The sequence below is a fragment of the Euprymna scolopes genome, chromosome 12 (genome assembly GCF_053919585.1).
Source record: "Euprymna scolopes isolate OS-2025 chromosome 12, ASM5391958v1, whole genome shotgun sequence".
Classification (NCBI taxonomy): domain Eukaryota; kingdom Metazoa; phylum Mollusca; class Cephalopoda; order Sepiida; family Sepiolidae; genus Euprymna; species Euprymna scolopes.
In genome coordinates, this window is record NC_136493.1 from 141074907 (window position 1) to 141093535 (window position 18629).

Consider the following 18629-nt stretch of genomic DNA (forward strand, 5'->3'; position numbering starts at 1 on the left):
CTTCAGACAATGCTCACATTTCTATGGCTACTTGTTCTTTCTCTTCCCCTTTTTCAAAATAATATGAAAGGAAAGGAGTTGGATTAGAAAAATAGTTTCATAGAGAATAGAAAGTGGATCTCGGATGTACTTTTACCTGCCTCGTAACTCTCCCTTCCCTTATGGTTTACATGATCGATATTTCTGACAAAGGGTGAAGAATTACTGTTTTTTATTTTGAAATCTATGTGACACTTATTGTTGACTAGGTTTTGATCTTAAAGTAATGTTTTATTTTATTTTTTTTTTTATTTCTAGCCCCTTACATCAAGTGGCTTCATGTCTTGTCTGAAGCGATTAGCATTTTAAAAAAAGTTTGGATTAGAAACTTAAAAAACGTTAAATAAACTTCATGAAATTGGCGTTTGTTTCTCAACTTTTTTGATGAATGACTCGGAAATTTTTTCGCTAATCACTACATAACATTAAAACTCGTTCTAAATGTTGATCTCCCCACCCCCTTTCAAAAAGAATTTCCGTTCTGATTGGGCGATCACTAAAAGGAACACAGAAGATCTAACACACCCCTTTCAACAAGTCGTAAACTGCAACTGTCATATATACAAATATTTCTATGCTGTGTTACCTGACTTAAATAAACCAGTATTGTATATGAAACGATAACTGACCTTGGAGTCAAAGCCTGTCAATCAATCAATATCTAACTATTAATCTCTTTAATTTCTCATCTTATTTTTCCCATCCATATTTTTTCCGTCTCATTTCTTGTCTTCTGTTTGCTGAACGGAAAGTAATGAACACCGAAAAGGCAGAACCTAAAACTGGTCCAATTAAACTAGAAATATTGATTGCAAAATTCCTGCTTTGAATTCCTTCGGCATTTTCAGAATAAGCACAAAGACTTTTTTCTTGGAATGTCATTGCAAGATTCCCATTGGTGCTGAAGAGGAAGAAGGAAGAGAACAAAGGTAATAACAAGGTTAATTATGTAATCTTTAATGAGAAATTCTTATCTGAAGGTATGCGGCACGCGCGTGTGTACGCGCACTTGTTTTGACAATACAGGAAAAAATGACCTGGTCAGTTTTTATTAAATATTGCTAATTGCATGCGTTAAGATTTCTCTTAAAAGTGATCGTGATCATCATCATCATCATCATCATCATCATCATCACCACCACCACCATCATCATCATCATCATCGGTTCAATGTCGGTCTTACATGCTGACATGCATTTAGACATCTTTTAGAAATCGAATTAATTAAACTATCTCTGGCCAGGTCTTTATTTATCCCTCTTTCTCACAAGTTCGTTTTTTTATGTGAATTGCTTTTCGCCTGGCGTCATTTCATTTCTAGCTTTTCTTCTCGTGGAAGATTTCTCATAGGTTAATAATCTGACCCCCCCCTACGTCCTGCCTAACATTTCTGTGAACCGACACCTTCAAATATGTACGAGTTGACGTACACGTAATGTTTAAGAAAAGAAGTTAAACTTCGATTTTAATTTTGCTTATATCGTTGGCACTATTGTATTCGGTTTGATTCAGTTTTGCTTACTTTATAGAAACCACTCGAGGCAAGGTATGAAGCCACTTGATGTAAAGAGCTAACAAGAACAAAAGGTGATTATCACAAGGACATTAGACGCCTGTTGGTTTTAGTCTTGAAAAGATCAAAACTACAGGTAGCAAGTAAACAGGCAGCAGGAAGAGAGTTCCGCCAGACTGTAGTTCTTAGAAAGAAGCTACTGGAATAGGAGGCTGTATTACAATGAGGTATCAAAACAGCGAATTGATGAAGATGATTAGACCAACGAGTTAAACGAGCTGGAATAAAAAATAAAATAAGGAATAATAAAAAAACAATTCTGGTAAACACATGCCATAGTAGCATTTGTAGAAAAGACTGAGACAAGCAACATCACATATGTGAGAGAGAGAGAGAGAGAGAGAGAGAGAGAGAGAGAGAGAGAGAGAGGTTGCAGAGATTAAGAAAGGGTGGGACTAATCAAATTACATAGTTGAGTTTGTCTGACAAACCCTGTTATGCTGGCAAATGCGTTTCCCAAAATTCCATCAGAAGAACCAAAAGAAACACAGGACAGAGGTCACAATCTCAGGATTACATTTTCTTCAATTTAAAGCGGATTTTTTTTTTTGTACATTTTTAACTAAAACATGTGAATATTTTTGGAGGGGGTGGGGCTTTGAATATTATGTTATTTGGAATATTTGACTGAGTTTATCCTCATGTCAGGTGTCCTGACAAACCCTCGTACAAGGACAACAAAAGACAATCAAGGATGGTGATTAGTAGGTAATGTCAAGAATAATTGCAGATATGATTGTATTAATATCGCTTGCCAAAAAACTAACTTTGTTCCTAAAATAGCTGTTATGTGTTTACAACAGCTCCCCGGATATTAAACATAATAAGAATCCAAATTCTACACAATCTACATGATACACGATTGCTACACTACCTCTTTATAGTCATTAATCCTTATCCTTGTGTGGCGTTCGGACCTTGCTAAGTAGCGACTCCCTTGTAAAAATAATAATAATTTAGGGTTTTTAGTTTGGCTGTTTTGTAGATAAAAATCACTGATTTTGTTTTGGGATTTTTTTTTATTTTTTTTTATTCACATTTTCACCCCAAACAAGGCAAATTGCCACTTTGGTGTAGGGGGCTACTATCAGGGGCAACAACTACTTGGGTACTATGTAGGGATTTGGGCAGCAAGGTGTCGGTTCACGTTACACTTGAACTTCTGCACGTCAGTACTGTTGGGGAAGCAGGGACCTGGGATGGCATTCCAGAGTCTAGCGGTTCTGGGGAAGAAACTATTGGAGTAAAAAGATCTTTTACATCTAGGGATCTCTACAGTGTGGGGGTGGGATTTAGTAGCCTGTCAGGTTTGTCGAGGGTGCACACGTCGTGGGGGCACAAGTGATTGCAGTTCGTCAGAGCATTCACCACTAAAATACTTGTAGAAAAGGCAGAGGGATGCAACATTTCGTCGATAGGACAGAGGCTGAAGCTTAGATGCCAGTTCAGGGCCTATCAGGTTTGCGACTCTCTTTTGAACCTTGTCAAGGAGCGAGAGACTAGTAGCAGATGCACCAGCCCAGATGTGGCAGCAATACTCCATACATGGGCGAATGGTGGCCTTATAGAGGTACAGGATACTTTCGGGTGTTAGTAGATTTCTAGCACGGTAGAGAGAGCCCACCTTTCTTGCAGCGGCCCTGGCAATGCCTTCAATGTAATTGTTCCAACTCATGTTTCCCGTGAACGTTAGGCCAAGGAGTTTGAAAGATGGACTCTCAGATAAAGAGTCGTTGGCCATTGCTATGGGTGGTAGAGAGGGTTTCTTGTAATTATTGAATGAAACTAGTTTAGTCTTGGCAGCATTGAACGCGACCAACCACTTTTGTCCCCATTCCACTATAGATTGGAGGTCTTCCTCTAGTGTTTCTGCCATTTCTTTAGAAATGTGTCCATTCGTCTTCCTGTCGTGCCTGCCATAGAGTGTAGTGTCATCAGCATATATACCCATCTCAGAGGCAATGTTGTCGGGGAGGTCATTTATGAATATCAGGAACAATAGAGGTCCAAGGATAGAACCCTGGGGCACCCCCGCATTTATATCATATTGTTTAGATGTACGACCGTCGAGGACAACCTGGATTTTTCTCTTATCTAAGAAGGATTTAATTATGTTAAGTATTCTACCAGTGATACCGTATGATCTGATTTTACTGAGGAGACCCTCATGCCATACCCTGTCAAAAGCCTTAGATATATCTAGAGCTACCGCTCTGCCCTCCCCCGCGTTGTCCAGTGAATGGTATATACGTTCAGAGATCACAGTTAGGATGTCTGCTGTGGAACGGGCTTGCAGAACATGATTGAGTTTTGGCAAAGAGAAAGGAAAAAGACATTAACATTAATGTTTGGTGTATTTAAGTCAGAGAGCTGATATCTTCAGGTAGCCTGATCTGGAAGCACTAACGCTCCAGAAGATATCTCACTACTGATGTAATTCTCTATCTATCTATATAAAAGCCAAGTACGTCCAAGGATGGAATACTGCTGTCATATCTGGGCAGGAGCTGCTAAAAACAGCCTATTCTGCCTTGACAGAGTACAAAATAGACTTTGTGGCTTAGTGGGGATGCCCTTTTCTCTACCCTGCAACCTCTCTGTCATAGAAGAGACGTTGCGAGCTTATCCTTGTTTTATCGTTATTTCCATGGCAGGTGCTCATCTGAACTCCAATCTCTAGTCCCCCCTCGCCAATCCTTCACGAAAAACACCTGTCTAGCTGAATCCACTGTGAAAAATTTCCCCCACTCTTTATCTGTGCCTAAATCAAAACGTAGATTCCATGAACAAATCTTCTTTCTTAGAACTGCACGCATGTGGAACTCTGTTCCGTCTGCCTGCTTCCCTCCAGACTACAACTTGGATGTCTTCAAGTCCAATGTTAACAAATTCCTAATGAACCGCCCCCTTAAGTAAACACTTCATCAAATCTCCACACTATCATACTGTACTTGCAATAACCCTTATCCCTGAGTGGCTTCCGGGCCTTGATAAGTGGTGATCACTGTGTAAAAAAAAAAGAAAAAAAAAGAAAAAAAAAGGGTGCTTGCAACTTCGAGGAGAAAGAGACTACCAAAATAAAGACGTGTAATTATTATTTTATCAATGATTTCTGTGTTGGTCTTAGAAGTTGAAGATGTATATTCCAGGTCCGATGGTTCAAACAGATGAACCAAGAACCGGCTGAATGGAACCTATCGGACGAAAAGCTATTATCCCTTTCAATGTTTTACAATCAGTGCATGTCTTGTAAACAGTCCCTTAAATGTTGTAAGGAATATTGTGTTATAAACACGCTGACATATCAATGTATAGATATAGACGATCAATATATATATATATATATATATATATATATGTTATGTATGCACTAGTGATGGGACGATTCCAATATTTTTCGCGATTCCGATACAATTACCGATTCCGATTTTTTATAAATCTCTAAATATTTTACTATAAAGTTGTTATTTGGTCCTGATTACTGTAAAAACACTTCTTAAATGTGCATATATTTTCTCAAACGTAAAAATACACTTTTGAGGGTGTGATCTAGAGATTTAAGGTTTTCTGGAAGTTTAAATCAATGAATATTTATTATTTTATTATTACTACAAGCAATGAGAGTCGTTTTATAAAAAAACCAACTAAAATAAAACGTAATTAAAGGAATCGGTTTTGGCATCGGAAAATATGCTCAAATTTTCCCGATTCCAATACCCCAAAAATCTTTGCTTTTTCCGATTCCCAATTCCAATTAATCGTACCAACACTAGTATGCACACACAAACCCAAATATATCTACTGACGTTTGAGACACGTATACATATGTACACATACTGGCTAGACAACATTCATTTATGGGCACTTTGCTACATGTGCGGCCATACTGTATAAAGTTTTAGAACCACTGGTTTACAGCATAGCATAGGTAGGTAGATACGTAAGTAGACAGGAGGAAAATGGTTCATTACATTTACCTTATTTTATTTATTTTTTTGTTTTGTTTTGAAAACGTTTATAAATATGTTTAGAATGTGGTCTGACTACTGTTGTGCCACAATAGCTTGACCTTTTTCCGGGGAAAACGAATAAAGATCTCTTGACTTGCGTCTTTGTGTAAAAAGATAAAAGACACACTTGGCTCCTTGAAATATTTCTTTCTGTCACAATGTTGCAGCTGCCAAGCGAATGGCGTGTCTTAAAAAATAATCTTCGTCCTCGGAATGGCTAACATTTTCCCTCTCGCAATGTCTTTATCTTTTCGCTGAAAAGATTTATGAGAAAGGTTGTGATCTTATCAGCGTGGATGCAGTTGTGAGGTGGGTCTCTCTTAAGTTAATTTACCATGAACGGTTCCACTATCGGAATAAAAATATAATATATATATATATATATATATATATATATATATATATATATATATATATATATATATATATATAAACACAGAAATTGAACCGTTGTCCTGTTGTGGAAAGAATGTTCAAAATTGGTTCAGAATTAGGGAAGAAAAACATAATTTTAGAGAAAAGATTTATCTTATACTAGCTGTTCCTTTTTGGTGTTGCCCGGGACGCAGTAAAGGTATTTTAGTTTAACATTTTAATTGGTTTGCATACTTTTTAAACTTGTAAGGAAAAAGAAAATAAGTCAAGTTTTAAGGGAGACAACTCACTTTTTATTCGTATTAGTTGCATTTTTCAACTTGCTGCACTAATCTTAGATGTTATTCTCACAGCGTTTCGGCCAATGTAATCTCCGACCGTCTTCAAGTGCATTTTGTTGAGCTCGGAAATCTGTACAGCTTTTTGGGTGGAACTCTTTATTTAAAAGAATCCCGGGTTTGACATAATGATTCTCGAGTTTGACATGATGCATATAGAAAAAGAAAACGTTATGAGAATAACATCCCAAATGAGAACAGTAGTTTGACTAATCAAACTAATACAAATGATCAAGTCTCATCTAAAAAAATAGCAAAAAAAATATATTTTTTAATTAAAAAGATTTTGATTTTTAGGTCATAATTGAAAAATGTCTCCATTTTATTAGTTATTCAGGCGGGAATGCACACTTTTTTCAATAAACATTAACAAAGTTCATTAGTGTCAATAACATGTTACAGTTTCATATGTTAGCTTAAATGCTGTTTAGACCAAACAAGATAATTTTATATGTTGAATGTGCCGAGTTTACAGATGAGCTTTACACATATTTTACCATTGTGACTTTTATTTCAGTATTTTAATGGATATCTTTTTACCGTTGTTCTTATTGTTGCATACTACTTGGTATCCCGCGGCATTGCTCTATATAACATAATAATCAGTGGGGATGTTTGTTTATCCGAATGGATTTCATTACCTACTTTTAAAGTGTATAGTCGTCTATTGTGTTTAGAAAGGGATAAACGTGAAAAATGGCACGTATAAAATATATAAACATGAAGAGTTGTAAAAAGAACACTTCTAAATACATGAATAAGAATAATGGTAAACACACGCTTGCCAATAAACGGATCTGTTTGCATAAAGAAGTCAGGTGCAGTTAAATTCTTTGTGTAACTTTTAAACATTGGGTGCACAAGAAGTGCAGTGGGATTACTAGTTGGTTGAGATAGGATAACTGATTTGTCTCCTAAAAGTGTAAGACAATGGAAATAGATGAGCAATCAGACGTGAAGAAAGTATATCTGGATAGCAAAGCTACTGAGATTGTTGAGAAGATTTGTTACCTCGATGATGCCATTGGAGCATGAACAGCATAATCAGATTGACACACCGGTTTCCATTAGATCGCCGAAGTTAAGCAACATTGAGCCTGGTCTGTACTTAAATGGGAGACCATTTGGAAATTCAAGGTGCTGGATATGCTCTCTGCTTACCTCAGCATTGTTTCCAGTCGTCCTGGATTTCTCCTTGCTAATATATTCAAAGTGCTCATTCAGGAGAAATATGGTTGGATATTGTGCAATCCTTGCCTTACATTTTCACGTGCAACCATCTATCTATTGTCTTTCAAGACTGAACGAAGGCGGTTTTTTACTATTGGAGCAAAGGTGGAGCAGGTGTTAGATTGATTGTAAGAATGAGAAGATGGAGTAAGTTTATGGAACTTTTGTCCTTACTAGAGGAAGAATCTGTCCTGTACATTAATAGTAAGTAGTATATGAATAGTAGAAGTGACTGTAGAGTTACTTTGTCACTCTTATTTCTTTTCATAGCAGTACATTCAGATACGCATCTGTTTCTCTTTTTCTATTCCTCTCAGTGTCTGTAGTGATTGTTTTCCTTTTTCTCTCTACAGCTAGTATTTAAACTTGCGTCTCTCTTTTTTTTTCGGTCAGCTAGAGATTTTTATTCTCACCCCCTTCCCCAAAAATCAACAAAGATTAGACCATTCCTGTAATGATCTGGTCCCTGTTGATTGCGATGTGATGCTGGTTCTGTGTAGTTCTAGGGGGGGGTCTATCCTATTAGGCTTTGAGAAGAGGTTTATTGCTAATCGTCTGAGGTGTCCTAACCGAGAAATGTCGACCAAGCTGGCCAGGCACTGTTTGCAAGTCAGTGTACCCTCGACGGGGGAAGGGGGTGACCTTTCACTCCCATTTTCTGACCCTGGTGTCATAGTTCATGCAGTGGGAGAGAACTAAATACGCTCTCTTTTTCTCTTCCAAGCAGTAACTGTAGAGTTGCGTCTGCCTCCCTGTTTTTCTTCAAAGTTACTTGTAAACTTCCGTATTTCTTTTTTTCTCTTTCTCTTCGTAGCATCTAGTGTAATGTCAGCCTCATTTTTTCTTTGCAGAGAAACAACTGCAGTGTCTGACTGTCCTCTTTTCTTCATCACAGCAGCAACTGTTGTGTCTGACTTTTTTTCCGGAGCAGCGACTTTAAACTTACATCTCTCACTTTGAATATTAAGAGGCGCGCTATAGACTTATGTCTGTCTCTTTCCTTCTCATTGTAGCAGCTACTGTATTATTTGTCTTTCTTTTAATCTTTATGATAGGAATTGCAGTATCTCTATTCTTTTCATCTGAGCAGCGACTGGAGTTAATTCTGTCGCTTTTTTTTCTCTCTTCATCGTAGTGTTTGCTTCTCTTTTATCTTTTCTTCATAAACTTTTAATTCTTTCTCTCTCTTTCTACTGAGAGCTGCGATTATTTTTTTTCTCTATTACAAGCGTTCTGGGCTCTGTTAGTTCCATTCTGGACCCAACTCTCTTCCTGATCTCCATCAACGCTCTCCCTCATCACATTCTTAGATCATTCGTAGCCATTTATGTAGACGACACCTACGATCTATGGCAAAACTTCAAAGCCGTAAGTGGCCAAGATCTCTTCGATCTTCTATTAAAAATTTTGGTACAATTGGGGAAAATGTGGCTAGTTAATTTTAATCCATCTAAAAGCAAGCTTCTCTCTTTTCATCCTCAATGCTCTGACGCACATCTGCCCCCTATTTAAATAGACGGCTTTCGACGTTAAGATGCTCCATGTTTAAACAAGCTTTGGGGTCTGATCTTCACTTATGATCTGAAATGGAGCACATACATCAAATCCGTTACCAAGGTCAGTGGAAAAATAGTTGAATCTGTCTACCGTCCCAGTAGATATCTCACTGCTGATGCAATACTCTACCTAAGGTGGAGTACTGTTGCCACATTTGGGCAGGAGCTACAAGGAGCACTAAGTACAGCATAATCGCGTTGACACACCGGTTCTCATCAGATCACCAAAGTTAAGCAACGTTGAGCCTGGTTAGTACCAGATGGGTGACCATTTGGGAATTCTAGGCGCTGTATGTGCTCTCCGCTTATCTCGGCATTTCTTTCCAGTCGTCCTGTGTTTCACTTGCCACTGGTACTTAACAATGTCGTCTCAAGAGAGGTGTGGTTGGAGATTGCGCACCTCCTGCCACAAAAATTTCATGCGCAAGCAACCCTTCGTGGGTATCCATAATCCGTAGTCTTTCCAAGACTGACAGAGCCTGCTTCTTCTTTTTTTTTACTAGGAGCAATCTATCCTGCCTTGACAGAGTCTAAAACGGACTTTTATGCCCTTTTCTATTCTCTGCCACTTCTTTTCGATAGAAGAGACGTTGTGAGCCTTTCTCTGCTATATCGTTATTTTCATAGAAAGTGTTCGACTGAGCACCAATCTATGATCCCCCTCGCCAATCTTTCACAATAAACATTTGTCTAGCCAAAATCACTATCAATAATTTCCCCCAATCTGTATAGGTGCCTAAACTTAAACGTGGATGCCATCAACAAAGCTTCTTTCCTAGAACTTCCCGCTTGTAGAATTCTGTTCCGCTGGCCTGCTTTTTAGCTGACTACAATATTGTCTTTAAGTTCAGTGTAAGCAAGTTATTATTGAATCGTAAATGATCCAAATATATCAAATTTCTACCACAAATGGCTACTAACGCTACTGTCTGAATGACTACAAATGCATATCAACCCTTATCCTCGAGTGACCTCTAGGCTTTAATATGTGATAACTCCTTTGTAAAAAAAACAAAAAAAACACAAAAAATGCATTTGTTTAGTGTGAAGTGTGAGGGAGAGAGATATTGTTCGCATGCATAAACAATTAAATGAGAAAGTTTGTTACATATGTTTGGTTTGTGCTATTAGTGAAGTGAGAAAAAAGATGAATATATCAGGTTGACAAGAAAATTCTTGTGGTTTTTAACTTTTAAATTCAGATAAATATATCTCGGCTCAAACAAAAATTTATTGATTGAAATAAGCCCCATCAAATCGCCACACTTTTGCCAATACAAAACAAGCGTATTTATGCCAGTAACAACAAATCTTGCAATGAAGTCGCTGAAGACGTTTGTGATATTGCTTAGGTGCTTTATGCATTTTTCACGCAAAAAGTTGTTGAGATCCTTAAAATAGTAGTAGTCGGTGGATGAGAGACCTGAAGAGTATGACGGATGATGCAGAGTTTCGTAACCTAATAAATTAAACTTCTGCCGAGTCGATTAGTGACGTGCAGTTGAGCATTGTCGTGGAGGAGAATTGGTTTGTTTCTGATGAATAATGCTGGGTGTTGTTGTCGAAGTTCCTGGTGCATTTCATCAATTTGTTGCCAGTACTTCTCTGCTATAATCGTTTCATCCGCATTTTAAAAAAAAACTAATGGACAAAACCGATTGCAGACCACCAAACAGTCAGCATGACCTTTCTTGTGCAACTCTTGCTTCGGGAAGTGTCGTAGATTTTCGTCAGCGTCTAACCACTGAGTTGAATATTGTCAGTTGTCGTAAAGAACCTACTTTTCATTGCAATTTACAATCCGGTTCATAAACGGCCGTTTGTGCTGCGTAAAAGAAGGGAATATGACACTTTATAACAACATTTCTTTTGGTTGTCGTTCAATTCGTTAGACACTCATAAAGTTTTTTTTGTGTGTTTCTAATCTCTTCCAAGTTGTTGGAAATCGTCGTGCACATTACGGCTAATTCAGCAGCAAGTTTTCGAACATTTGTGCGCGGATTGTCTTTAACTAAGGCTCTTTATTGATCGTTGTAAACATCCGATAACCGACCACTACGCTCATCCTCTAGGACTCTTGTCCCTGCCACGAAATTTCTTAAACCACCATTGTGCTGTGCGTTCAGTAGTGGTTCATGGGCCAAACGCTTTGTATATATCGTGAGCTGTTTCAGCAAATTTTCGGCCTAGCTTGAATTGAAATATGAAAATAGTGCGGATTTGCTTTTTTCTAATCCGTATTTAACGTTCTGAAAAGAAGACACAATTGTTTTAAAACGATTGTAATTTAAACGATTCGATAGAGTGAGAAACGCTCTTTAAAATGATATATAAAGTAAAAGTATTATAGCAAAAACTTATTTTAAAATACATCATTTGAAATCAAAATTAAAAATTTCGCAAGAACTCAACATAATAGCTGAGTAACAGACGAAATATAATAGGAAGTGTCGATAAAACGGCTAAACTTTTTATTCCCTCCACACCCTGAGATCAATCAATATAACATTTGCTTAGGTCGAAGGAGTGTGTGAAGAAGACGACGTCATCTTTTCACGTCAGTTGTTCGTTTCTTATAGACGGAAAGTTCGATTAAAACGATATGCTTTTTTTACAAAGGTATCACCCCTTATCAAGGCCAAGAGCCCACTCGAGGATAAGGGTTAAAGGGTGTACAGTACACAATTGGACAATAAAGTAGTCGTTAGTAAAGGAAATTCGGTAAATTTGTTAATTTTTATGGAACGGCTCATCAAAAACTTGTTTACGTTAGACTTGAAGACAACCATATTGTAGTCAGCTGGAAAGCAGGAAAACGGAAGACAATTCCATAGGCGTGCAGACTGCAGTTCTAAGAAAAAAAGCTTTGTTCATTGAATCTACGTTTAGGTTTAGGCACAGATAAAGAGTGGGGGAAATTATTGATAGTGTTTTCTGTTAGACGGGTGTTTATTGTGAAAGTTTGGCGAGGGGCTAGCAGCGAAAAATTTAAACAAGTATATTTTCGTACTTTGTTACACGCATAAAAAAGCTCAATCCGCAAGCGTACATGTTTTTCAAAGAGTTCTCGGAAACAAAATTGTGTTGAAGAAAAACGTTATTTGAACAACCGCTAAAAAGCGACTGTCTTGACCAGAAACCATTTCTCTTTCTCTGGTTCGTTTGGATACCCTCTCGTCTTCACTTCAAAAAGGAAATAAAGACTTTTCACATGTTGTCGCTAAATCAGAATTTTTTGGCCATAAAGAACATCTCCTGCTCGATTGAACCCCCCCCCCCCCAAATATACGCGGGTAGTTCCAGAAGTTTTTAACTGAAAAAGTTGTAGAATTACGAAGACAGGAGTGGTACTATTAAAACGAGCAACATTCTGTGCTCAAGAATTAATTTTTCTACATAGTCATCAGCATTTACAATGCAGTTTTTCCATTGATGAAAGGGGTGTGTAGCGTACATTGTCATATGAGGACCGTTTCAAAAAATAAAACCGCCTTATATTTTTAAGTAAAAGATTGAAAATCTATCAAGACAAGAATGATACCATTAAAACGGGCAATCTTTCATGCTTCAGAATTTATTTTTTCACATGGTCACCACCATTCTCAATATACTTTTGCCAGGAATTTTGCTTCTGACGCACGTCCATAACAGAGGTTACTTTCGTAGAGTCTCACACCGTCAGTATCTGCAACAGAGAGATAAACCTTTCAGTCATAAATGTATAAATCCTGTTATCATAACAAGGCAATCCCCTCTGGTCTATTTTCGCGGAATAAAAAAGAATAGGAGCCATTACTTTTGAAACGCTCTTTGTAGCAGTGTTTTGTGGAATCAAAATGGTGGTAGTGTGGGTTGGGGGGAATTATTGACCTCAGTAATCCCCACGTTTATGCGCGGTTTGTAAGTATTGTATTATGGGCGAGTGTAAAAAATGTATAATTTTGCTTGCCATGTTTTTCGTGCGTGCGAATGTATACTTGTTTATCTGTCCGTTTTTCTTTGTACTTAAGTGACACACACGCTCGTTGAAATAAATGCTGTGTTTTCAATAACAATCAATGTTTCAGCCGATTACTAATAGAAAAATCAAAATGGGACCCGCAGCTGATTTTATCCTCACCGGTCACAGGAGTTAACACTAATTCTTATGCAAATCAGAGGATTTTTGGCAGCATAAAAGCAGGCGCCTTGAAGAACGGGGTAGTTTGTTTTGAGGCAGGCGAGCAGTGCATACGTACTAATTTAAGGTGGGGGTGACGTATTATTTACGTGAGGCAACAAGAAGACAAAATGGGACGAATAAGATAACAGCATCTGTCCATTGTTGAAGAAAACTACAAACGGAAAACAGAATAGGTAAAAAAAAAAAAAAAATCCAACCGGCAAACATTCGAAAAGAACACACGAACGTACATATTTTTTTAACTGGGAGTCACCACTTATCAAGGCCCAAAGGCCACGCGAGGATAAGGGCTAATGAATGTAAGTTGGTAGTGTAGCAATCGTTAATGGTGAAAATTGGATAGAATTTGATTATTTATAGGGACGGCTCAACAAGAACTTGTTTACATTGGATTTTAATGCTACCGTGTTGTATTCAACTGGGAAGCACGACAGGAGAACAGTGTTCCACAAGTGGGAAGTTCTGGGAAAAAGCTTTGTTCATGGAATCTGCATTTAAATTTAGGCACAGATAGAGAGTTGGGGAAATCGTTTATAGTGATTGTAGCTAGTCGAGTGTTTTTGTGAAAGTTTGGCAAAGGGGAATCATAGATTGGAGTTCAGTCGAGCACTTGACATGAAAAAAATAACATAGTAGAGACAGGCTCGCAGTGTCTTTTCTGTGGGAAAGAGATTACAAGGAAGAGAAAAAGGCATCGCATACAAGCTCCATTCTCTTTCGGTGGAGGATCAGTCCTTCACGACTGAGACAATTTCTTTTTTTATTTTTGTACCTTTTCTCCACGTTAAAAACAACCCTGGTGTCTAACTCTGTCCTGTGGGGAGGCATTGTAAATAGGTACAAGTTCCATCATTTTGTGCAGCCATTTATACGCATTAAGATGTCAGGTGAACAAAAAAGATTCCGATCAATTCACACGCAGTGAGTGAACATTTTTCCACGAAAACGTTTTCCTACCTGAAATTTCCCAAATGAATATTTCTTCGCTAAAAATTATTTTTATATTCACGTAAACTTATAGATGTTTTGTTATTTAATCATGTTTTTCTTAAGTTTTTATAAACAAAACTCCGTTTATATTAAGTTACCTAGTGACCATTCTATTACCTCAGTATTTTATTTCCGTTTCAATATGCGCCTACGCCCGTTTAGGATCCTTCATTTCTTCCTTTGCCATAGCATAACTTTTATAGAAGATTTATATTGTCACTGTGGTTCTTGGCAATTCCCAAATACGCAATCGTCGTCCAAAATAACCCTACCCGAGCCAAGACCACCCGATATAAAATAAAAATGGATGCCCCATAAAATAGGCAGAATGAAAATCTAAAAAAGGCTACCATTTCTTTTACGGATTTTGTTTTTCTTTTTCAGTTCTGCGTCATTTATAAACAAACAATGCAACGTGTATATTTGGAATTTAGTTATGTGATCAAGATATTTAATTTTTTTCACTGGTAGTCAAGACCCAAAGGCCATTCGAGGGTTAAGATTAACACCCATCAAGTGGCCGGTGAGACAACATTGTGATGATTGGTAATGGCGGAACTTGGGTACGGCTTGATTATTTAAGAGGACGCTCGATAAAAACTTGTTTACATTTGACTTGTAATCGACTGCGAAGTCACCCTATAAAGGTTCAATCCTTAGTGAAGGTTATACTAAGAATACAATTTCAAATAGCTTAAGATTTCTATCTGATTATGGCTGACAGAAAGAGAATGAGCTATCTTCGTGGATTAAATAAAATGTTCAGCTCGAAATTCCGTGCAGATTCCTGAGTTCATCAAAACAATTCCCAATTCGACAAGATACACCTTGAAAAGGTCGGAGGTTAAATCAACCGAAATGTGTGAATAACACTCAAGACAAGAATACTCGTCCGAATAATCAGAGTAATACAAAAATTATTGAAGAATTCAATGATTTTCGATTAAATATTTCTTAACATATTGTATCTATTCAAGAGTGGTATGGTGTCATATTTTGTTTAATATTTCTAGATATAACCTCCTTCTCAGAAGAGAAAATCGCCATTCTAAAAAAAAACAAAAAAAAACTAAAAGACACTTTTGATTCGATACAATACAACATATTTTGAGCCCAATTTACGAAAAGAAAATTTAAAATATTTTCATGAACTGAACATGGTTCATTTAACTTTTATATTCTCATTTTAACATGGGCACTTATTCTATAGTCGGTTTAACTCCAGCGGAAACGACACTCTATTTCAAAGGGGAGTATTTTAGTTACACCAGCTATAGCATATGTCACCAATTTAAAAGAAACAAGCGATAATAGATATTTTTGCTCCATTTAATTCTTACAGATCTGTCAATGATTTAGTGTAATGCAAAGCTCTTTGTAAATGAGCAATAGAACATTGGTATGCAGCGGTAAATATTTATATAAAAATCATTGAAGATATTATTTATCAACAGCGTCTGTCCCGCGGCCTAGCGGTTAGAACTATGGACTTGATTACTATAGGTTCGATCTCTGGCATGAGATTGGTGCTGGTCTAGCTGCATTGAAGAGCTGTGATACAGCGAAACATTTTGTCTGTGAATAACCACCCACATATATCTATAATATAAAGCTGAACGTATGTGTGTGTGTCGGGTCGCGAATAGGCTCCTATATGGTTGACTATTATAGAAAACTGATCCCATATAATGATAGTAGATGTATCGAGACACAGGAATGAGTATTTTTGATCTGGCATAATGATGATTCATTAAAATTGTGGGGTCTGTGTACGCGCCTGGTCCACAAAGTATGGAAATAAAAACTTTAAAAATTAAAAAAAAAAAACGTTTACAAGTGTTTTTGATATAGATGTACATAATAATACTTTGATAAGTATGTTTTAACTTAAATAGGGATGGTATAATAGAATTGTGGAGTCTGCGTTCGCGCCAGGCCTCCATAGAATGGAAATAGGCACAAACTTTAATAAAGACTTTTCATATCTATCTGCGTAAGTATACTTTGATAATTACCTTTCAATTTGAAGAAATATGGTATAATAAAATTATGGCGTGTTCGTTCGCGCCTGGACTCCATAGAATGGAAATATGTCACAAAGTTTAACAAGGTTTTTTAATATAGATCCACAGAATATTGTGATAAGTGTTTCAGTGTGAACAGGTATGGTATAATAAATTATGGGGTTTATCTATTTTATTTTTACTTTCATCATATTTTGCTTTGGTTTTGATACCTCCAAATTCGAAGCTATCTCTTTACAACCGTTCCTTTTCATAACCTATCATACTTTCATAAATCAGAGTTCATTTTCTGTAGGCTGTTTTTGAACCCAGTCAATGACAGGTACTTTTGTTAGTGTGTGTATATATATATATATATATATATATATATATATATATATATATATATATTACCAGCAATGCTTGTCCGTGTCCTCGTGGTTAGAGTTGCTCATTATCGATTATATGGTCGTAGGTTCGATTTATTGCTTGAGATGTAATACAACGAAAACACATATTAAATCAATATGATTTCCTTTGGTAAAACGATATGCAAATTAGTTAATTTTATGACGTTGATCGCATGGATATGATCATTTTGAATATCGATTAAGCATTTTAATCTGTGTCAGTGCGATTAATGGTTCAGCTTTATAGATGCAGATAAAAAAAAGATAATAGATCTATTTAATGGTTGAGCTTGAGTTTCTGGGAAATTCTAATTAGTAATGATACACTACCAAGATATACCTGAGTAAAGATCAAGCTTAAAGGTCGTTGCTGTCAAGGCAACCTGCCAGAGAACCGTCATTAATTGGGATTTATATCTGGCCACATGATCCAAATCTTATCAATGCGAATCAACTGCATGAACTGCAGCATTTTTCCCTGCAGCCGCTATCGCATTCACTGATCTTAACAGACATCACATTATATAATAAGGTAGAAAGACCGGCGATAAAGGTAAGTGCTGGACGACCAGTCACTCATCGAATCAGCATTGGTTGTGTCTATTGACTTGCCTCCTCACGAGGGTAAAGTTAGACACAAGGTCATTTGCTAATGTGGTGAACATCTAATTCCCTCAAAAAGGTCGCTCTGGATTGGGACAAAAACTAAAAATTGGCTCACTCTTGCACCTTACAGAGGCGTTCATGTATGAATGCTGAGTTAGAGATGTTTTAAGATGGCAGCCATTTGAAATTACTTCCAACTCAAAGTATTTTCTGGAAGAATTTAAATCGAATTATATTTACTTAACAACATGCTGTAACAATACTCAAGAAAAACTGATGGACCAGAATCAAATGTTGATTTTATAGAACGAAAGCTATCGATGATAAAGAAACGATAAAAGACTGATTTACCTTATATATTATATAAACTGTAGGAATCTGTGCATTCTTATCAAACAAAATAATCACTCAGCAATTGGTGTATCTTCATATATAACAATCAAATTGATACACTGGTTCATTGATTCCTGTTAGATTACTGACGTTAAGCAACGTGAAACATAGCAAGCACTTAATGCGTGACAATTTGGGAATACAAGAAATTGTATGTGGGAGGGCTTCGTGCTAATCCCGGCATTGTTACATTGTGAACTTGTTCTCGCCACTGGAATCATTTGCCGGTTCAGAAAAAGTAAGGTAAGTGATTACACAACCCATGCTTCATAATAGGCTCCTCGTGCAGGCACATTTACTCTCAGGACTAAATAGAGACTAGTTAGTTAATAAGTGTATCATTAAATTATCTTAGTTTATCTGACCCACAATAGACGATCAGCAATTGGAAATAGTAGATCAGTTTCGATACATAGCTGCTCAGATTACAGCTAACCGTGACTACAGCACTGACTTTAGACAAACTCTAGTGATAGGCATGCAAACGTTATCCCATCCTTTATTCTGGTGGAAAGCCCAAGAAAATCCACAAATCTGAAGGTCCTGCAATCGTGCATTTTTCCGATAGCCATTTACAGATGGAGATTTAAAATAATAATAAAAACATCGGCAGGATAATGACATTCGAAGAGTGCTACAGAAAGGGCTTCCAAATCACCTGGATCCAGTGGAAGATAATTAGTCATATGAGGAGAACTTTGAATACCCTCGTAGTCTCCTGCTATTCTGACACTACTGACATTCAGAAATTTAAATGTAATGTGAACAAACGTCTCGCTGCTCAGTTCCCTACATAGTTTCCTTGTAAATATGGTCCTAAATAGTAACCCCTTACACCAAAGCCCGTCAACATAGTTAAGCAACAAAATTCCACATTCTTTGCCTATCCCTAATAAGGGAGATTCAGCAAGTTTGAAACGCAT

At 37.0% G+C, this 18629-nt stretch overlaps 1 pseudogene; it reads left to right on the forward strand.

The window, feature by feature from the left end:
• The first annotated feature begins 9301 nt into the window (after positions 1-9301).
• Positions 9302-9418, forward strand: LOC145291685 (5S ribosomal RNA; annotated as a pseudogene).
• The last annotated feature ends 9211 nt before the right edge of the window (positions 9419-18629 follow it).